This window comes from Capricornis sumatraensis, chromosome 3, assembly GCF_032405125.1.
Source record: "Capricornis sumatraensis isolate serow.1 chromosome 3, serow.2, whole genome shotgun sequence".
NCBI lineage: Eukaryota > Metazoa > Chordata > Mammalia > Artiodactyla > Bovidae > Capricornis > Capricornis sumatraensis.
In genome coordinates, this window is record NC_091071.1 from 34,410,112 (window position 1) to 34,429,074 (window position 18,963).

At 43.7% G+C, this 18,963-nt stretch overlaps 1 non-coding gene across 1 annotated transcript; it reads left to right on the plus strand.

Moving 5' to 3' along the window:
- The first annotated feature begins 1,571 nt into the window (after positions 1-1,571).
- Positions 1,572-1,644, plus strand: TRNAS-GGA (transfer RNA serine (anticodon GGA)). The gene has a single exon. It is a non-coding gene; the product is annotated as a tRNA-Ser (tRNA).
- The last annotated feature ends 17,319 nt before the right edge of the window (positions 1,645-18,963 follow it).

The following is an 18,963-nucleotide window of genomic DNA, read 5'->3' on the forward strand; positions in this document are numbered from 1 at the left end:
GAAATATAGGCCAGATTTTGAAGGTTTACCGAGAAAAATGATGCATGTGAAGTGTCCCATTTTTAATTTTTTATGTCAATTACATATTGAAGTGATAAACTTGGAGGGACTTCCTAGGTGACTCAGTGGTTAGGACTCCTGTCTCTTTCACTGACGGGACCCAGATTCAAACCCGAGTTGGGGAACTAAAGTCCTGCAAGCTGTATACTGTGGCCAAAAAGAAAACAAGATAAGCTTGGATATAATTGAGTTAAATGAAGTATATTTATTAAATATAAATAATATTTAAATGATAATTGCCAAAGCCTGCTAACTGGTCTCTCTGTTGTTATTGCTGTTGCTCAGCCACTAAGTTGTGTCTGACTCTTTGCGACCCCATGAACTGTAGCACGCCAGGCTCCCCTGTCCTTCACCATCTCCCAGAGTTCGCTCAAACTCATGTCCATAGAGTCAGTGATGCTATCTAACCATCTCATCCTCTGCCACCTGCGGTCTCCCTGCTCCAGGGCCAAATCTCCTCCAGCAGCCAGAGATATTTTTAAAAGTGTAAATCTGACCATGCTAGTCCCTGTCTGAAACACTTCAATGGCTTCTCCATTCCAAATGTATCAAATGTAAATTCTTTCCCATGGCCTGGCACTCATTTGATGCTCACTGAAATATTTGTTGAAAAAATAATGGAAAAAAGATTCCTTTTGTTTGTTTCAAACCTATGTTTTTTAAACTTAAAGACATTTTAAACTGAAAAATTTTAAACACTTAAACTTTATTATTCATGGGGATTCCCTGGCGGTCCAGTGATTAGGACTTGGTGTTTTCACTGCTGGGACCTGGGTTCAATCCTTGGTTGCAGAACTTAGGTCCTAAAAGCCAAAAAATTATTACTCAGGATAACATCCCATCTGCAATAGAAGTCCATTTTCATGAATCATCTCCATCACTGGCTATTCATCTTTTAAGTTTTTAACTATGGCCAATTTGCTGGGTGAAGACGTACCTTGCTTTAATTTAGATTTCTTTGCTAGTAACTAGGTTGGCTACCTTCTGTTTGTTCATTATTTACTATTTGGTTTTATGGCCAAATTAATTAATAAAACTTCATTTTTATTGAAAAATATTCTTTTCCGCAAGAAGGATTTCCATCCTTCGTCTATGTCATGACTATTTTTTCTCTCATTCATTGACTTAACAACAATGATTTTTGTTTGTTTATTTCATGAGTATTTTTTCCCTATTTGTCATTTGTTGGCTTAACATGAATAGTTGTTTGTTTTTGTTTTAATTTGGCTGCACTGCTCAGATTTCGGGATCTGAGTTCCCTGACCAGGGGTTGAACCACGGCTTTGGCAGTGAAAGTGCAGAGTCCTAACCACTGGACTGTCAGGGAATTCCCAACTAAATATTTTGAAAAGTAGTCTTCTAGAAGAAAATGAATGCTTGCAAATAAATCTAATTAATTTAAAATACAAGTTAAGAAAAAGATTGGTGTGTGTGTATTAGGAAAATGGTTGATAAAGAAGAATAAATAGTAGTTGATATTTATATGGCAGGCTTCCCTGGTGGCTCAAGCTTCCCTGGTAGCTCAGAGGTTAAAGCGTCTGCCTGGAATGCAGGAGACCCAGGTTCGATCCCTGGGTCAGGAAGATCCCCTGGAGAAAGAAATGGCAACCCACTCCAGTACTCTTGCCTGGAGAATCCCATGGAGGGAGGAGCCTAGTAGGCTACAATCCATGGGGTTGCAAAGAGTCAGACACGACTGAGCGACTTCACTTTCTTTCACTTTCCCTGGTGGCTCAGTGGTAAAGAACCAACCTGCCTATGTAAGACATGTAGATTCGATTCTTGGATTACGAAGATCCCCTGGAGAAGGAAATGACAGCCCACTCAGATATTCTTGCCTGGGAAATCCCATGGACAGAGAAGTCTGGTGGGCTATAGTCCATGGGGTTGCATACAACTTAGCAACTAAACGATAACAAGAACAATTTACATGGTAAGTGCCATTTTACCCAGAGCATTCTGCATCTGCGGTCTTTTTTTTTTTTGGTAAAGTTTCAGATGTTAAATAGTTTGGACCACACAATCTGTCTCAACCACTCCAGTGTGCTACCCTAAGAACCACAGGCAATAAATGAATGGCTGTGGCCCTGTTCCAATAAACCTTATTAATGGATACTGAAATGTGAAGTTTCATAATTTTTCAAAATACTATTTTACACTGATCCTTTTCTCCCAACCGTTGACAAAAAACGTAAAAACCATTCTTCATTTTTGGGCTATACCAAAACAGGAAGTAGACCAGAAAAATGTGGCCCACAGGCTATAGTCGGCCAACCCCTGCTTTATCTCTTTTGAACTTGACTGTAGCTCAGTGAGATTGACGGCAGCAGGATTCTCCACTTTGAACACATGCAGGGGCAGGTTCAGGAAGGGGAGGACGCAGAGCTGATTGAGTTCTGCCCTGTGGCTCACAGATGCTCAAGGGAAAACCCGAAAGCTTTTACTCAAACCCAAACTGTTACAGGTTTTAGAAACTTAACTTTGTAATGAATTTAAAGTTTTAACAAATTCCTCCCAAGACTAAATACTTCAAAGAAGGAATACCATGTCCCTTTGAGAATAGTTATTTGAATACTTTGCTTGCTAAACTGGATCCCATCAGGGCTACCCACTTTAAACTCAGCAGGTGGGTTTGTCTTTTTAATGTTTATTTCTTCATTTGGCTGCGATGGGTCTCAATTGTGGCATGCAGGATCTTCAGAATCTTTGGTTGGGTCCCCTGGGATCTAGTTCCCTAAGCAGGGATCCAACCTGAGTCCCCTGCATTGGGAGCAACTAAGTCAACCAAGCAGTGAAGCCCCAGCTTCAGAGTGTAGACAGACTTAGAATCCTGGTCCTAACACTTGATGTGTGACTTTGGACAAACTACTGCCAACCTCTACATAAAATAATCATCTTTTAGGGTTGTCGTTTTTCAAATCTGAATCAATGACTTAAAAATATGGGTCAAACCTCAGTTTTTGTCCTCACGTGAAGAATACCAATTGTATGTTGTTGTTGTTTAGTCACTAAGTTGTGTCCAAATCTTTTGCAACCCCATGGACTGTAGCTGGCCAGTTCCTCTGTCCGTGAGATTTCCCAGGCAAGAATACTGGAGTGGGTTGCCATTTCCTTCTCCAGGGGATCTTTCCAGACCAGGAAGTGAACCCAAGTCTCCTGCATTGGCAGGTGGATTCTTTAATGCTGAGCCAGCAGGGAAGACCAGATTCCTTTGACCCCCACATTTATTTAAGGGTCCAGTAATCTCAAGGCTCATAGGACCAAGAGGCCTGAAGAACACTTAGTGTGTCTATACTCTGACCCCATCTGAGCAGGTAAACAGAAATACCCGCCTTCCATTGTCAAGGGTAATCTTGAATGATTAAGCTTTATAAATGTTGCCGAGTCTTCAGGAACACAACCTGCCCAGAAAATATGGGAGCCTGGAATCCATCCTACCCAGCTAGTGTGAAAAATGGAGTTAAAAGTAAAAAAAGTAACAGGACTTCCCTGATGGTCCAGTGGTCAATGCAAAGGACCTGGGTTTAACAGGTTTGATCCCTGGTCTGGGAACTAAGATCCCACATGTGTGCAATCAAAAAGTAAAATTTGAAAAATAAGTTTAAAAAAAAAAGTAAGGAAAGTAGCTGGCGCAGGGTGGGCCAGGCTAAATAATGGCTGTTTGTATTAGTTCAGTGGCGGAGTATTAATCCAGGAATTTCTGGGATGTGGGTTTTGAAATTTGACAGGCCTGCGTGAGTTAGAGCAAGCTGGTGTGACCTCCTATGGAGTGGGGTTAAAGCTGCAACACTGGAAATCTTTTGTGTCTTGTTTTGTTTGAAATAACAGCTTTAGTGAGATATAGTCTATGTACTGCACAACTCTCCTAGGTATATAATTAATGTTATTTTTTGGCTGTGCTGGGTCTTCGCTGCTGCAGGTGGGTTCTAGTTGTGTCTCTTCCTTGCAGTGGCTTCCCTTGCGGTAGCTTGTCTCTTGTAGAGCACACAGGCTGTAGGGCGTTCTGGCACCAGGGCTTAGTTGCTCCATTGAACCTGCATCTCCTGCGTCTCATGCATTGTAGGCGAATTCTTTATTGCTGAGCCACGGGGATTGTCCAGCCTGTCCTGAGTGCTTCTCACGAATTCATCTACGTGTCCTAACAACCCCATGAGCAGAGGGCTGTGCTTGCAGTTGTCCAGTGTGTGCATAGCACCAAGTGTGAGGCAAGGGATCAGAGTTGGGCAGGGTCAGAGAGAAGCGAGAAAGTCGACAGTGGGGCGGGGGCGGGGGCGGGGGAGGCAGAGGAATCTTTAAGATGCTCATTTTGATAGTGGGGGAGGGGGATACTCGTCCCTATGCATTTGTAAAACTGCTAGAACCGCACGAAGAATGAACGTAATCTATTTGGCGCATGGCTGCGCTGGGTCTTGATTGTGGCATGTGGGATCTAGTTTCGTTACCAGGGGTGGAATCTGGGCCCCCCAGGCAGTTGAAACACGGAGTCTTAGCCACTGGACCACCAGGGAAGTATCTAGAGTGAACTTAATGCACACAAATTGTGTTAAAAGTCAAGAGGGATATTGGCAGGGGTTGGGGGTGGGGGGTGGTCCCAAAACGAAATGCAGACAGTAACAAATGAATCCAACTATAGGACAAGTATTTAACAAAAGCTCACTGAAGGGGGTGGGAGAAAATAGAAGCTGACTTAAATGACTTTGGACAATGGCATTTTTAATGGAAACTATGAAGCTAAAATCAAAGCACTGGACATTTTTGAAAAAGGTAGAGGGTAAGGTGTAAAACCCAGCCCAGGAACCTCTGGCCAATCTTGCTTCTGGTAACAAAGGCTCTGTCTGTGCACACTGCCCTGTGATGAGACAAGTGTCTGCCAAGAGGGGCACTTCTATTTCAAACAAAGGGGCTGTGTGGGCGAGTCCTGGCCCTGGAGCCATTACCCCATTTTACAGATGAGCAAGCGAAGACGGAAGAGGAGGTTAACTGGTCCAAGAACTGGCCCAATAAAGGGTCAAGGTTTAGCTTCTGGAAGTAACTCAAAATACCTATGAACAGATGAATAGAGAAATGAAAGTTGTACATCCTACTGTGGAATATTATTCAGCCCGAAAAAGGACCTACACACTGACACACGCTATCTTGATGAACCTTAAAGATAATATGCTGAGTGAAATAAGCCAGACACAAAAGGCCACATATTTTCTGATTCCATTTATGCAAAATGTTCAGAATAAGCTTATCCATAGAGACAGAAAGCAGATTAGTGGTTGCTGAAGTCTGTGGGGACAGGAAATATGGACTTAGTGCGTGCGTGCTAAGTCGTTTCAGCTGTATCCAACCCTTTGCGACGCTATGGACCATAGCCCACCAGTCTCCTCTGTCCATGGGATTCTCCAGGCAAGCATACTGGAGTGGGTTGCTATGTCCTCCTCCAGGGAGGAGGGATCGAGCCTGTGTCATTTATGTCTCCTGCATTCGCAGGCAGGTTCTTTACCACTTAGGGCCACCTGGGAAGCCCCAGTGGGTAGAGGATTTGGGGGAAGAAATTAAAATATTCAAAATTGGCCACAGTGATGGTTGTACAAATCGCTGAATACACCTGAATTAATGATACACCTAGGAGGAGTTCCCGGTGTTCTGGTGGTTAAGAATCCACTTGCCAATGCAGTGGATATGGGTTCCATCCCTGGCCCAGGAAGCCTGCACATGCCGCGGGGAAACCAAGCCCGTGCCCGTGAGCCTAGAGCCTGTGCTCCGCAGCAAGCAGCCTGAGCACCAGGACGAAGAGCAGCCACGGCTCACCACAGCTAGAGAGGGCCCGTGTGCAGAAACAGAGACCCGGCGCAGCAGCGAGCACATGAAAGGTGCATGCAGAACTACACAAAGGCCCGTCCAGTCAAGGCCACGGTTTTCCCAGTGGTCACGTATGGATGTGAGAGTTGGACTGTGAAGAAAGCTGAGCGCCAAAGAATTGATGCTTTTGAACTGTGGTGTTGGAGAAGACTCTTGAGAGTCCCTTGGACTGCAAGGAGATCCAACCAGTCCATCCTGAAAGAGACCAGTCCTGGGTGTTCTTTGGAAGGACTGATGCTAAAGCTCCACCTGAATTAATTAGAAACTCCAGTACTTTGGCCACCTCATGCGAAGAGTTGACTCATTGGAAAAGACTCTGATGCTGGGAAGGATTGAGGGCAGGAGGAGAAGGGGACGACAGGGGATGAGATGGCTGGATGGCATCACTGACTCGATGGACAAGAGTTTGGGTGAACTCCGGGAGTTGGTGATGGACAGGGAGGCCTGGCGTGCTGCGATTCATGGGGTTGTAAAGAGTCAGACACGACTGAGTGACTGAACTGAACACCTCAAAGAGGGGAGTTCTTAAAAAACAGTCTTTCCTGGGATGGTGATGCTGAAGGCGCTGGGACCATACTCTGAGAACTTGCTTTGGGGTGACTTGTATAATGTGGATCAGAAAGTGCTAGAGAAGTTCTGGTGACCCCGGGGGAAAGGGGACAAAAGAGGTTTTCCATAGTGCCAGCCCTGGCAGAACCTGGGAGCCCATTGTACCCTGGAGGAGGCAACCAAGAAAAATGGTACTAGGCTGGAGGTCTCAGATAAGGGGCCCTTGGACCCCCCACCACCAACCAAGACTCAAGAGGCCTGGGTTCTCTGCCTTCTCATCACAGGTTCCCTGGAGCTCTGCGCTAATGCTATACGGTTTTGCTATGTGTTTCCTCCGGATGTTATTATTACAGTATTATATGCACATGGTAAAATTATTATATGCACAGAAAAAATTCAAACAGTACAGCAGGAATCGACACACTTTCCATTAAGGGCCGAGTAAGTACTTGGTAAGTATTTTTGGCTTTGCGGGCCCTGTATGTGACCTCTGGTCTCTATTGCAGCTATTAATTTTGCCTTCATCTGCTGCAAGTAGCCATAGATAACACACATATGAATGAATGCTGTGTCCCAACAAAATCTAACTTTTAAAGATAATTTTATTTATTTATTTATATTCCTCTTTGGCTGAGCTGGGTCGCCATCACTGCCAGGGCTTTTCTCTAGTTTTGGCGAGCAGGGGCTATCTTCATTTGCCGTGCACAGGCCTCTTGGGCTTCTCATTGTGGTAGATTCTCTTGTTTCAGAGCACGGGCTCTAGAGCACAGCCTCAATAGTTTTGGTACAAGGGTCCAGTTGTTCTGAGGCAAGTGGGATCTTCTCGCATCAGGGATCGAACCCATGTCTCCTGCAGTGGCAGGCGGATTCTTTACCACTGAGCCACCAGGGAGGCCAAAATTTAACTTTTTAATATGGAAATTTAAAACAATTTACTGGAGTTTAGTTCGTTTACAATTTGTGTTCAGTTCAGTTCAGCTACTCAGTCGTGTCCAACTCTTTGCGACCCCATGGACTGCAGTATGCCAGGCTTCCTTGTCCATCACCAACTCCTGGAGTTTGCTTAAACTCATGTCCATTATGTCAGTAATGCCATCCAACCATCTCATCCTCTGTTGTCCCCTTCTCCTCCCACTGTCAATCTTTCCCAGCCTCAGGTCTTTTCCAATGAGTCAGTTCTTCGCATCAGGTGGCCAAAGTACTGGAGTCAGCTTTAGCATCAGTCCTTCCAATGAATATTCAGGACTGATTTCCTTTAGGGTGGACTGGTTGGATCTCCTTGCAGTCCAAGGGACTCTCAAGAGTCTTCTCCAACACCACAGTTCAAAAGCATCAATTCTTCGGCACTCAGCTTTCTTTACAGTTCAACTCTCACATCCATACATGACCACTGGAAAAACCATAGCTTTGACTAGACAGGCCTTTGTTGGCAAAGTAATGTCTCTGCTTTTTAATATGCTGCCTAGGTTGGTCATAACTTTTCTTTCAAGGAGCAAGTGTCTTTTAATTTCATGGCTGTGGTCACCATCTGCAGTGATTTTTGGAGCCCAAGAAAATGAAGTTTATCCCTGTTTCCATTGTTTCCCCATCTATTTGCCATGAAGTGATGGGACTGGATGCCATAATCTTAGTTTTTTGACTGCTGAGTTATCAGCCAACTTTTTCACTTTCCTCTTTCACTTTCAAGAGACTTTTCAGTTCTTTTTTTCTTTCTGCCATAAGGTGGTGTCATCTGCGTGTCTGAGGTTTTTGATATTTCTCCCAGCAATCTTGATTCCAGCTTGTGCTTCTTCCAGCCCAGTGTTTATCATGATGTACTCTGCATGTAAGTTCGATAAGCAGGGTGACAATATACAGCCTTGACATACTCCTTTCCCGATTTAGAACCAGTCTGTTGTTCCATGTCTGGTTCTAACTGTTGTTTCTTGACCTGCATACAGATTTCTCAGGAGTAAGGTAATGTGGTCTGGTATTCCCATCTCTTTAAGAATTTGTGTTAGTTCAGGTGTATAGCAATTACCTACTTTATATACAGTAGTATTGTATATATGGGACTTTCTCAGTAGCTCAGCAGATCGAGACTCTGGTTCAATTCTTGGGTCAGGAAGATCCCCTGGAGGAAGAAATTGCAACCCGCTCCAGTATTCTTGCCTAAAAATCCCATGGACAGAGGAGCCTGGTGGGCCACAGTCCAATGAGTAGACAGGACTGAATGATTAAGTACAGCACAGTGTATATATCGGAGAAGGCAATGGCACCCCACTCCAGTACTCTTGCCTGGAAAATCCCATGGACGGAGGAGCCTGGTAGGCTGCAGTCCATGAGGTCGCTAAGAGTTGGACACAACTGAGTGACTTCACTTTCACTTTTCACTTTCATGCATTGGAGAAGGAAATGGCAACCCACTCCAGTGTTCTTGCCTGGAGAATCCCAGGGACAGAGGAGCCTGGTGGGAGGCCGTCTATGGGGTCGCATAGAGTTGGACACGACTGAAATGACTTAGCAGCAGCAGCAGTGTATATATATATATATATATATATATATGTGTCAAGCCCAGTCTCCCAGTTTATCTCTTACTCCTTGAAATAAACCTTATTTTATTTTATTTAGTTCTACCAGTTTATTGCTACCAACCCATCACCCTCCACCCTCATGCACACATGCTCGGTCATGTGACCCCATGGACTGCACCCCGACAGGCTCCTCTGTCCATGGACTTTTCCAGGCAAGAATACTGGAGTGGGTTGCCATTTCCTTCTCCATAAACCTTATTTTTAAAAACAAGTACTTGTATTTTTGGGCAATGGGCCTTAGTTTACTAATTCCCGTGGAAAAGTAAAGCTAAAAAAATAAATAAATAAACATGGAATCTCCTCCTCTTCCCAAATTCCTCCAAGGAAACCACTGTTAATTTTCTTGTGTATTAGTATTGTGGCTAAAAGCACAAAAGTCAAGTTTTTATATAAAGGCAAAACAAGCCAGGTGGCATCATAATTTTGAGTGAAACCCAAAAAGCCCAAACCATTTTTTTACTCCCTTAAATACCTTGAATGTAACAGAGATTAAAAACATACTTTTTAAAATATATTTTCATTCGGCTGTGCTGGGTCTTAGTTGTGGTATGTAGGATCTAGTTCCCTGACCAGGAATTGAACCCAGGCCCCCTGCCCACGGAACACAAAGTCTTAGCCACAGGACCACAGGGAAGTCTGATTTTTTGTTTGTTTGTTTCATAATTTTACTCATTTATTTTATTTACTTTTGGCTGTGCTGGGTCTTCGTTGCTGTGAGAGCTTCCTCCAGCTGCAGCGAGTGGGAGCCACTCTCTGGCTGTGGCGCGGGCTTCTCATTGCGGTGGCTTCTCTTGCTGAGCGTGGGCTCTAGGGCGCATAGGCTCAGTACCTGCAGCTCCTCGGCTCCGGAGATCAGGCTCAATTGCTGTGGTGCCTGCGCTTAGTTATTCCGAAGCATCTGGGATCCTTCCGGATCAGGGGCCGAACCTGTGTCTCCCGCATTGGCAGGCAGATTCTTTACCACTGAGCCACCATGGAAGCTCCCCGAATTTTTTTTTTTAATTGATAAAGCAAGTCAGAGTTGATAAATAACAATGGAAACGATTTAACATATAGCTCCTATCTTTAGGATAACTTAGTAGGTGTTCCAAAAATGTGTATTGCATCATTTGATTTTTAAAAATACTCCAGAATGATAAGCATTCTCCTAGAGAATCAGGGCAGTTCAAGTTAAATTTGGCCCAGTTAATTTGACCCAATATTTTGAACATCCATGTAGATTTATTAATTGCAGATTTATCTTCTCTGTCCTCTGCTTTTGAATTTCTACTCTCAGAGTATCTAAGAACTGAATTCTGTATTAACCACTGCCTGCTTGCTTTTGTCTTCTTGGGATGTTACTTCAAGTCAATAGCAGAATTAATCCAGGAAAAAACAAGGTTTTTAGGACTCAGCTAACAAGGACAGTCTTTCTCTAGGTCTTGAACATTTTTATTGTAAGAAAAAAATATCTTGATAACACCAAATCCTGAAACACATTGTTCCTTGCCATTTAAAGATACTATAGTTGTTAAAAAAAAAAAAGAAATTCAAAAGGCTCTCTCAAAATGTAGATTCTTAAAGTATTGACAAGAATTTCCTTTCTATTTTCCTTTGGTTGATGTGCTGAGCAGGAGCAGAGATTATTTATGAACAAAAACTACTCTAAAGAAATAATTATTAATATGGGATATTATCTTAAAAAAAATAGAACAATCCCCAGGGTTCCTGGCACATTGTAACTGCTTAATAAAAGTTGTCTATTTTGTATGTAATTTTCTTTAAAAGGGACCTCGGTGTTCTCAAGTTGGTTGCCTCAGAACCTGAGACTTTTTCCCTATCAACCTTGATATCAAATGCCATTATTTTAATTAATTTAAATTGCCTGAGATCCTATCTGGCAGATAAAATCCAGTTGCTGCTTGCAACAGTCACTGTACTCCAAACAGTGGTGCAAAAATTCTGCTTGTTGCCAGCATGTGTATTTATTGAGTCAATCAAAATATTACTCCGCGTAACTCCCCTGGTGGTCCAGTGGCTAAAACAGGGGGTTTTAGCCCAATGCAGGGGTTCAATCCCTGGTTGGGGCATTAGGTTCCCATATGCCACGACTAGGGCTTCCCTGGTGGCTCAGACGGTAAAGAATCTGCCTCCAATGCAGGAGACCAGGGTTTCATCCCTGAGTAGGGAAAATTCCCTGGAGAAGGGAATGGCTACCCACTCCAGCATTCTTGCCTGGAGAGTTCCATGGACAGAAGAGCCTGGAGGGTTACGGCCTGTGGGTTTGCAAAGAGTTGAACAGACTGAGCAACTAACACTTTCACTTCACATGCCACAACTATGACCCAGGGCAACCAAATAAATAAACATTAAAAAAAAAATTTCCTGAGCAAGAACTATGGAAGGAAAGACCTATTTCCTGACCAGCCATAGAGCCTAGTATTAATAGCTTAGCTGTGCCTTGTGTCCAAGTGTCCTAAGAAATGGGAAACAGGGGATCCAAGGATGTGACAACCTCACTGGCCAGGGGACCCACATCACGGCCTTAAAAACGTTCCTTTTTTTCTGCCTTCATCCAGACCTTGAGTATGGGGGTGTCGGAGAAGCATTCTGCATTTGTTGCATGAGTGAATGATTGTACGTGAGGTTAAATACATTTACTTTGAACGCATGGATGTTCTCCACCCTCATTTTCAAACCCTCTTTGAAAATAATTTTCCAGGTCTGCAGTTTATTTTTAGGCTAATTAGGAGAAGAGTAAGTTGAGTCATTGAACGAGCTAATGCCAAGTCTGGAGGCATTTGTGTTTGTCACAGCTGCTACCGGCATTCAGTGGGTGGACCAAGGATTCAGATAAACATTCTACAGTGCACAGGGGAAAAGTGAAGTGTTAGTTGCTCAGTCGTGTCCGACTCTTTGCCCCCCCATGGACTGTAACCCTCTAGGCTCCTCTGTCCATGGGATTCTCCAGGCAGGAATACCGGAGTGGGTTGCCATTTCCTTCTCCAGGGGATCTTCTGGACCCAGGAATGGAACCCTTGTCTCCTGCATTAGCAGACAGATTCTTTACCACGGAGCCATCCTGGTTCAAATCTTTACCTTAGTTGTTTTTATTATAGTAAAGTACATAAGATAAAATTTACCATTAATGACATTTCATCCATTCACCATGTTATGCAATCATCACCAGTATTTCTGGAACATTTTCATTACCTTGCTCCCAGAAACCGCATATCCATTAAGCAGTCATGCCCTCCACCCCCATACCCAGCCTCTAGCAGCCATTAATGTGTTTTCTGTCCCTGGATTTGGCCATTCTGGATATTTCATATAAATGGAATCATACAGTATGTGGCCTTTTGTGGCTGGCTTTTTATTCAATATAATGCTTTCAAGGTTTATTGAAGCAGGTATACATGCTTCCTTTTTAAGAGCTGAGTAATATTCTACTGTAGGATACATCGCCTTTTGTCAATCTATTCATCTGTCCATGGAAATTTGGTTGTTTCCATGGAAACAATCTTCTGACAGGAAACTATCATGTCTCCTGCTGCAATGAACATCTGTGTACAAGTTTTTGTTTGAGACCCTATTTTCCATTCTGTTGGGTACATCCCCATGAGTGGCATAGCTGGGTCATCCCGTGCTAAGTCTATGTTTAAGCTGTATTAAGAATCCCTTCCCTTGTTTTTTATTACCTCTTAGCCCTTTCCTTCTTTGTGCCTTGGTTTCCTCTCCTGTAAAGAGGGGTACGTGGTTTTACTTCAAAGGGCAGTTGAGAGGATTAAACGAATGAGTTACTGTGAGCCCTTGGCCCAGTGCCTGGCACAGGGAAGCACTCAATAAACACGAGCAATTACTATTGCTCTTACCTGACTGTGGGGATTAAGATGCTCGAACACAAAGCATGCTACCTAGCTCTTTGAGGAGTTACTATTTGGTTTACAATTCATGCTAAGAAAATTCTGTCAGGAATGTGTGAGATGTGGCAAACCTCTAGGCTGATCCTGGTCAAACACGAGTCAATTGCCTTTCAAAACAAAGGATAGTGGGACTTCACTGGTGGCCCAGTGGTTAAGACTCCACGCTTCCAAAGTAGGGGGCGTGGGCTCCATCCCTGGTCAGGGAACTAAGATATCCCACGTGCTGTGAGGCCAAAAAAATAAGTAAATGATAAAACTAAAATAAAACATGGCTTCCCTGGTGGCTCAGTGGTAAAGAATCTGCCTGCTAATGCAGGAGACCCAGGTTCAATCCCTGAGTTGGGAAGATCCCCTGGAGAAGGGAATGGCTACCCGCCCCAGTATTCTTGCCTGGGAAATCTCATGGACAGAGGAGCCTGGAGGGCTACAGTCCATGGGGCCACAGAGTTGGACACGACTGAGCCAGTGATACTTGATTGGTAAATGGCAGAGACTGAATTTAGTCTTGTCTTGTTTTGGCTGCACTGGGTTTTCGTTGCGGCTTGCAGGCTTTCTCTAGTTTCTCTAGCGCGCGAGCGCTCAGGCTTCTCGAGTTTGATCCTTGCTCCGGGAAGATCCCACGTGCTGCAGCTACTGAAGTTCTCACCCCCTAGAGCCCATGCTCCACAGCAAGAGAATCCACTGCATCGAGAGACCCGAGCACGGCGACTGGAGAGCAGCCCCCGCTCCCTGCAACTTGGGAAAAGGCCACACCGCAATGAAGACCCAGCACGGCCAAAAAAATAAATAAAACAAAATTATAGATCAAATTTATAAGACTCTGCAGAAAGGAAGGTTCCTGAAGATTTGGCATGAGCAGTGCCATTGAAAGGTGGCCTGTATCGCTTTTCAGAATGAGAAGATAGTGTAAACACAGTCCCAAAATTATGAGGGTCCTGATTCCAGTGGGGGAGGGGGATTTCACATTGCGGGTATCAAATGAGTTGCTTAGTAATGCTTTTTTTTTTTTATCGTGGCAATTTGGAGCCAGACTACTTGGGTTCAAATTTGGACTTCTCCGTTACCAGCTGTGTGACCTTGAGCCAGTTACTTAACCGGGAGCCTCAGTGTCCTCCTCCATGAAATGGGCATCAGAGCGCCTGCCTCACAGGGTTGCTACTGCTGCTGCTGCTAAGTCGCTTCAGTCTTGTCTGACTCTGTGCGACCCCAGAGATGGCAGCCCACCAGGCTCCTCCGTCCCTGGGATTCCCCAGGCAAGAACACTGGAGTGGGTTGCCATTTCCTTCTCCAATGCATGAAAGTGAAAAGTGAAAGTGAAGTCACTCAGTCATGTCAGACTCTTGGCGACCCCATGGACTGCAGCCTACCAGGCTCCTCCGTCCCTGGGATTTTCCAGGCGAGAGTCCTGGAGTGGGCTGCCATCGCCTTCTCCACAGGGTTGCAGTGAGAATGAAATGAACTGGGTAACACGTGAAGTGCTTCAACAAGTTCCTGCCTCACAGTAAGGGCTATTTAACGGAGCGCTCACATTGTTTTTTTCTTTTTTAATTACCCCATTGTTCCATAGTCTTGGGCTTCCCTGGTGGCTCAGATGGTAAAGCGTCTGCCTGCAATGCGGGAGACCCAGGTTCAATTCCCGGGTCGGGAAGATCCCCTGGAGAAGGAAATGGCCACCCACTCCAGTACTTCTGCCTGGAAAATTCCATGGACGGAGGAGCGTGGTTGGCTACAGTCCATGAGTTCCCAAAGAGTCGGACACAACTAAGTGACTTCACTTTCACTTCCACAGTTTTACCCTTTTAAGAAGATCTGACCAAGAGGGGTGGTAGTAGTCTGACAAATTTTCCTAAAATGCAAACAAACAGAAACAGGAAAAGAAGGCACTCACAGTCTCACTGCCTCTCATTAGGGCATCTTTGTCTTTAAACTTCGAGGCAACCCACTCATATTACCAAAGCATCTTTTTGTGAGCTGTTTCTTTCTTTCTTTCTTTTTTTTTTTTTTTTGAGTAAACGATATCCCAATATCTGTAGCACACCAGCCAACCATGAACAGTCATTCTAGAAAAGAGTTTGCTTTAAGGTTTTGTGACTTCCTTGGTGGTCCACTGGTTAAGCAGGACTTTACCTTCCAATGCAGGAGGTGCAGGTTGGATCCCTGGTCAGGAAGCTAAGATCCCACATGCCTAGAGGCCAAAAAAAAACAAAACATAACACAGAAGGACTATTGTAACAAATTCAAAAAAGGCTTTTTAAAAAATGGTCCACATCCAAAGAAATCGTCAAAAAAAAAAAAAAAAAAGAAAGGCATTAAGGTTTTGTTGTTTCACAGCCTAGAAGCATATTGGCCACGTGACTTCCTTAGCCACCCCCATGGTCATTTTTGCCATTTGTTTAACTCAGGCAGCCATGTCCTTTTCACAAGTGGGTTAGGGTTAGGCCTATGAATAGTTTTGAGTGAAAGGATGATGGTGTCAGGAATGGGGAAGGGCTGGGGTCTCATTCATTCTTTTATAAGAACCATCTCACAAGCTCTGGATGGGAAACTATTTGAGAAAAGTCTTATCTTTTCACTTGGTTTCCATAACAGCCCCTTTAGATAGAAACTAGCCTCCCCATTTCCTTGATAAGAACCTTGAGTTCTAAGAGGTTGGGTAAGTTTCCCAAGTTCAAGTTTGCGGAACCCCCTTGAACCACCTGGTTCTGCACCCTAAAGCCCCTTACCCTCCCGAACTGCTTACAGATACATGACCTTTACCGAATGCCTTATCTCTATGCCCACATCCTCACTAACCTTGTGGTTAGGGGTTTAAGTTGTATCTTTCCAACTATGGATTATAACACTTACACTGAAAAAAAAAAGAAAAAGAAAAAATGTGCTTGGTACTCTCATTTCTTCTTTGACATGTCCATTAATTTATTTTAGACCCTGATGAGAACCTGCCTTCCAGGTAGGTAAATAGTTTGGGTGGGTCTCAAGAAAAAAAAAAGCTGACCAGCTGTTTATGCCGAGTCATGGCTGGAGCTCTGGGAGCAGCAAAATATGTTTTGCTCAGACAGTAGTGATAGGGTGGCCCCTCCCTACTTGGCTCTACCTACTGACAAGGGAGCTGGTCCAGAGGTTCCTGTCTCCCCGGTTTTCTGTCTCTTCCTCTGGTCCTTGGTTTCTCGGAACCAGGGGAGGGGTTGTGAAATTTAAAACAAATTGGCAGTGATCAGAAACAGTGCCAATCCTCTTGCCCAAACAGAGTTCTCCAAACAGCTTCTTTGGAGCATCTTGGCATTAAGGCTCCCAGGAAGCAGGATTTCCACAACTGATTCCCTTCTTCTGCGGAGTTCTTTCCCAACAACCCCTTCTGCGTGTAAAGGGGCTTTAATAATTCCACTGGGCCAAGAAGAAAACACACTAGCACAGCCCTCGGGAATAACTGAGTCTGGGCCTTCTTGGTAGGCCTCAAAGTGCACTGGTCTTGCTTTCCTAGTAGCCATGGGGGCCTAGGGATAAATTCTCCACCTGCCATCCACTCCTCTGTGAAAGATGGGCAAGGGAGGAAAAGAGTAAAGAAGTAAGAAAATCCATCTGAGATGCCTTAAAAGCAAGCAAGCGCTGTCTTTCCCATCTTTGCCCCAGACGGCTCCTAGCTCCTCACTAGCAGTTAGTAAGCATCAGCTGGGGTGGAAGCAGTGATTCAACCTTTATTGAGTATCTGCTATGTGTCAGGCACTGTGCTAGGTTCTGTGGACAGAGCTGTGAGAAAGATAATTTCTTCCATCAAGATGCTTCTAGGAGTGGACAGAGATTATTTACACATGTTCATTTTTTGTTTGTTTGTTTTATTTTTATTTTTAATTTAAAAATCTTTAATTCTTACATGTGTTCCCAAACATGAACCCCCCTCCCACCTCCCTCCCCATAACATCTCTGTGGGTCATCCCCATGCACCAGCCCCAAGCATGCTGTATCCTGCGTCAGACATAGACTGGCGATTCAATTCTTACATGATAGTATACATACACATGTTCATTTTGTTTGTTTGTTTTTCTCTTTTTGCTGTATGACATGTGCATGCTAAGTCGTTCAGCTGTCAGACTCTTTGCAACCCCATGGACTGTAGCCCACCAGGCTCCTCTGTTCATGGGATTTCCCAGGCAAGAACACTGGAGTGGGTTGCCATTTCCTTTTCCAGGGGAGCTTTCTGACCCAGGGATTAAACCCAGGTCTCCTGCATTGCAGGCAGATTCTTTACCACCTGAGCTACCAGGGAAGCCATCTAGGATGAAGGTTGTAGGGAATAAGAGAATGCTAGGAAGTACTATGAAAAAGTAAACCAGTTCCCAGAATCATCGTTTCCTCTGTGGGTCCCTCTTTGTATCAGCATATAACTGTGGCCCACATCTGCTATATATAATATATCCCCACCTCCCTAGGTGACCTCTAGGCTCTCATATCATCTCCACACATTTCTACCCATCAGTCCAGAATCCTGTTGAACTAATTTCTTCACACCTCCATATGGATAATGTCTGGGGCTTCCCAGGTGACTCAGTGATTTAAAAAAGAAAAAAAAAAAAAAATCCACCTGTCAATGCAGGAGACTCCGGAGGTGCAGGTTCGATCTTAGGTTGGGAAGATCCTCTGGAGGAGAAAACAGCAACTCTCTCTAGCATTCTTGTCAGGAATATCCATGAATAGAGGAGTCTGGTGGGCTACAGTTCTTAGGGTCGCAAAGAATCGGACATGACTGAGCAGGCATGCATAGATAATATCTAACAAGCACTTCAAATGTAATACAGTAAAAAAAAAGAAAAAAAGGCAAACACAAATAAAAACAACAACCCCTTCCCAGCTCCCCAAAGTAAAGCCAGAAAAACATCTCAATTTTACTCCCAAACCTCTGTCTCCTCCAGACTTCTCCCCCATGTTGGTAATTGGCAGCATCATTCACTTAGTTGTTCAAACCAGAAATCTGAGAGCAATACTTGATTCTTCTCTCTTCTGTCCCACCCAACTCCAGGCTATCAGCAACTTGACCTGCCAACAGACTAACCTGTTTTCTCCATCTCCACCCCCGCCCCCACCCCAGGCCACTCCATCTCCAGCACTCTCCTAGACTACGAACAGCATTGTTTTATTCTCATTCTCATCTTTTTATTTTTAAATTTTATTATTTGTTTATTTGACTGCACTGGTCTTAGTTGTGGCATACAGTATCTTTAGCTGCAGCATGTGGGATCTCGTTCCCTGACCAGGGATCGAACCCGGACCCCCTGTGCTGGGAATGTGGAGTCTTAGCCACTGGACCACCAGGGAAGTCTCCTCATCTTTTTCTTTTTTTAAAAATCAATTTTATTGCAATCTGACCCATACCATATAATTTACCCACTTAAAGTGCACAATTCAGTATTTTCAGTATATTCACAGAGTTGGATAATCACCAGAATCAGATTTTGGATATTTTCATCACCCCCCAACCCAAAGAAACCCTGTACTTTCTAGCAGTCACTCCCCAAACCCTTAACTGTCCTTAATCTATCTTTCCTATCTATAGGTTGATTTTCCTGCTCTGGGCATTCCGTGTCATTGGAATCATCATACACTATAAGATCCTTTCTGTCTGGCTTCTTTAACTCAGCACAGTGTTTTCAAGCCTCATTCAATTTTTTTAAAAAATTAATTTTAAATGAAACGATGAACGTTTTTAACGATAAAAGGTATAATTCACAAAGATAAGCATCATAAATCATTAGACACCTTAACAACAAAGAAACAAAGATACATATAGCAAAAAATCAGAATATAAAGAAAAAATATATAATAATAGTGAGACATATTAACATTTCTCTGAGAATATTTTATCAAGTGCAGAAAAAATAGGAGCATCTTGAAAGATGTCATTAATAATTTAAATATATTTACATTTAATTAATTTATATTAATCCATTCTTCATTGCCAAATAGTATTTTACCGTATTGGGTGTACCACATTTAGTTTAACCATCATGCAAAGTATTCCCTACTCTTATCCTTTT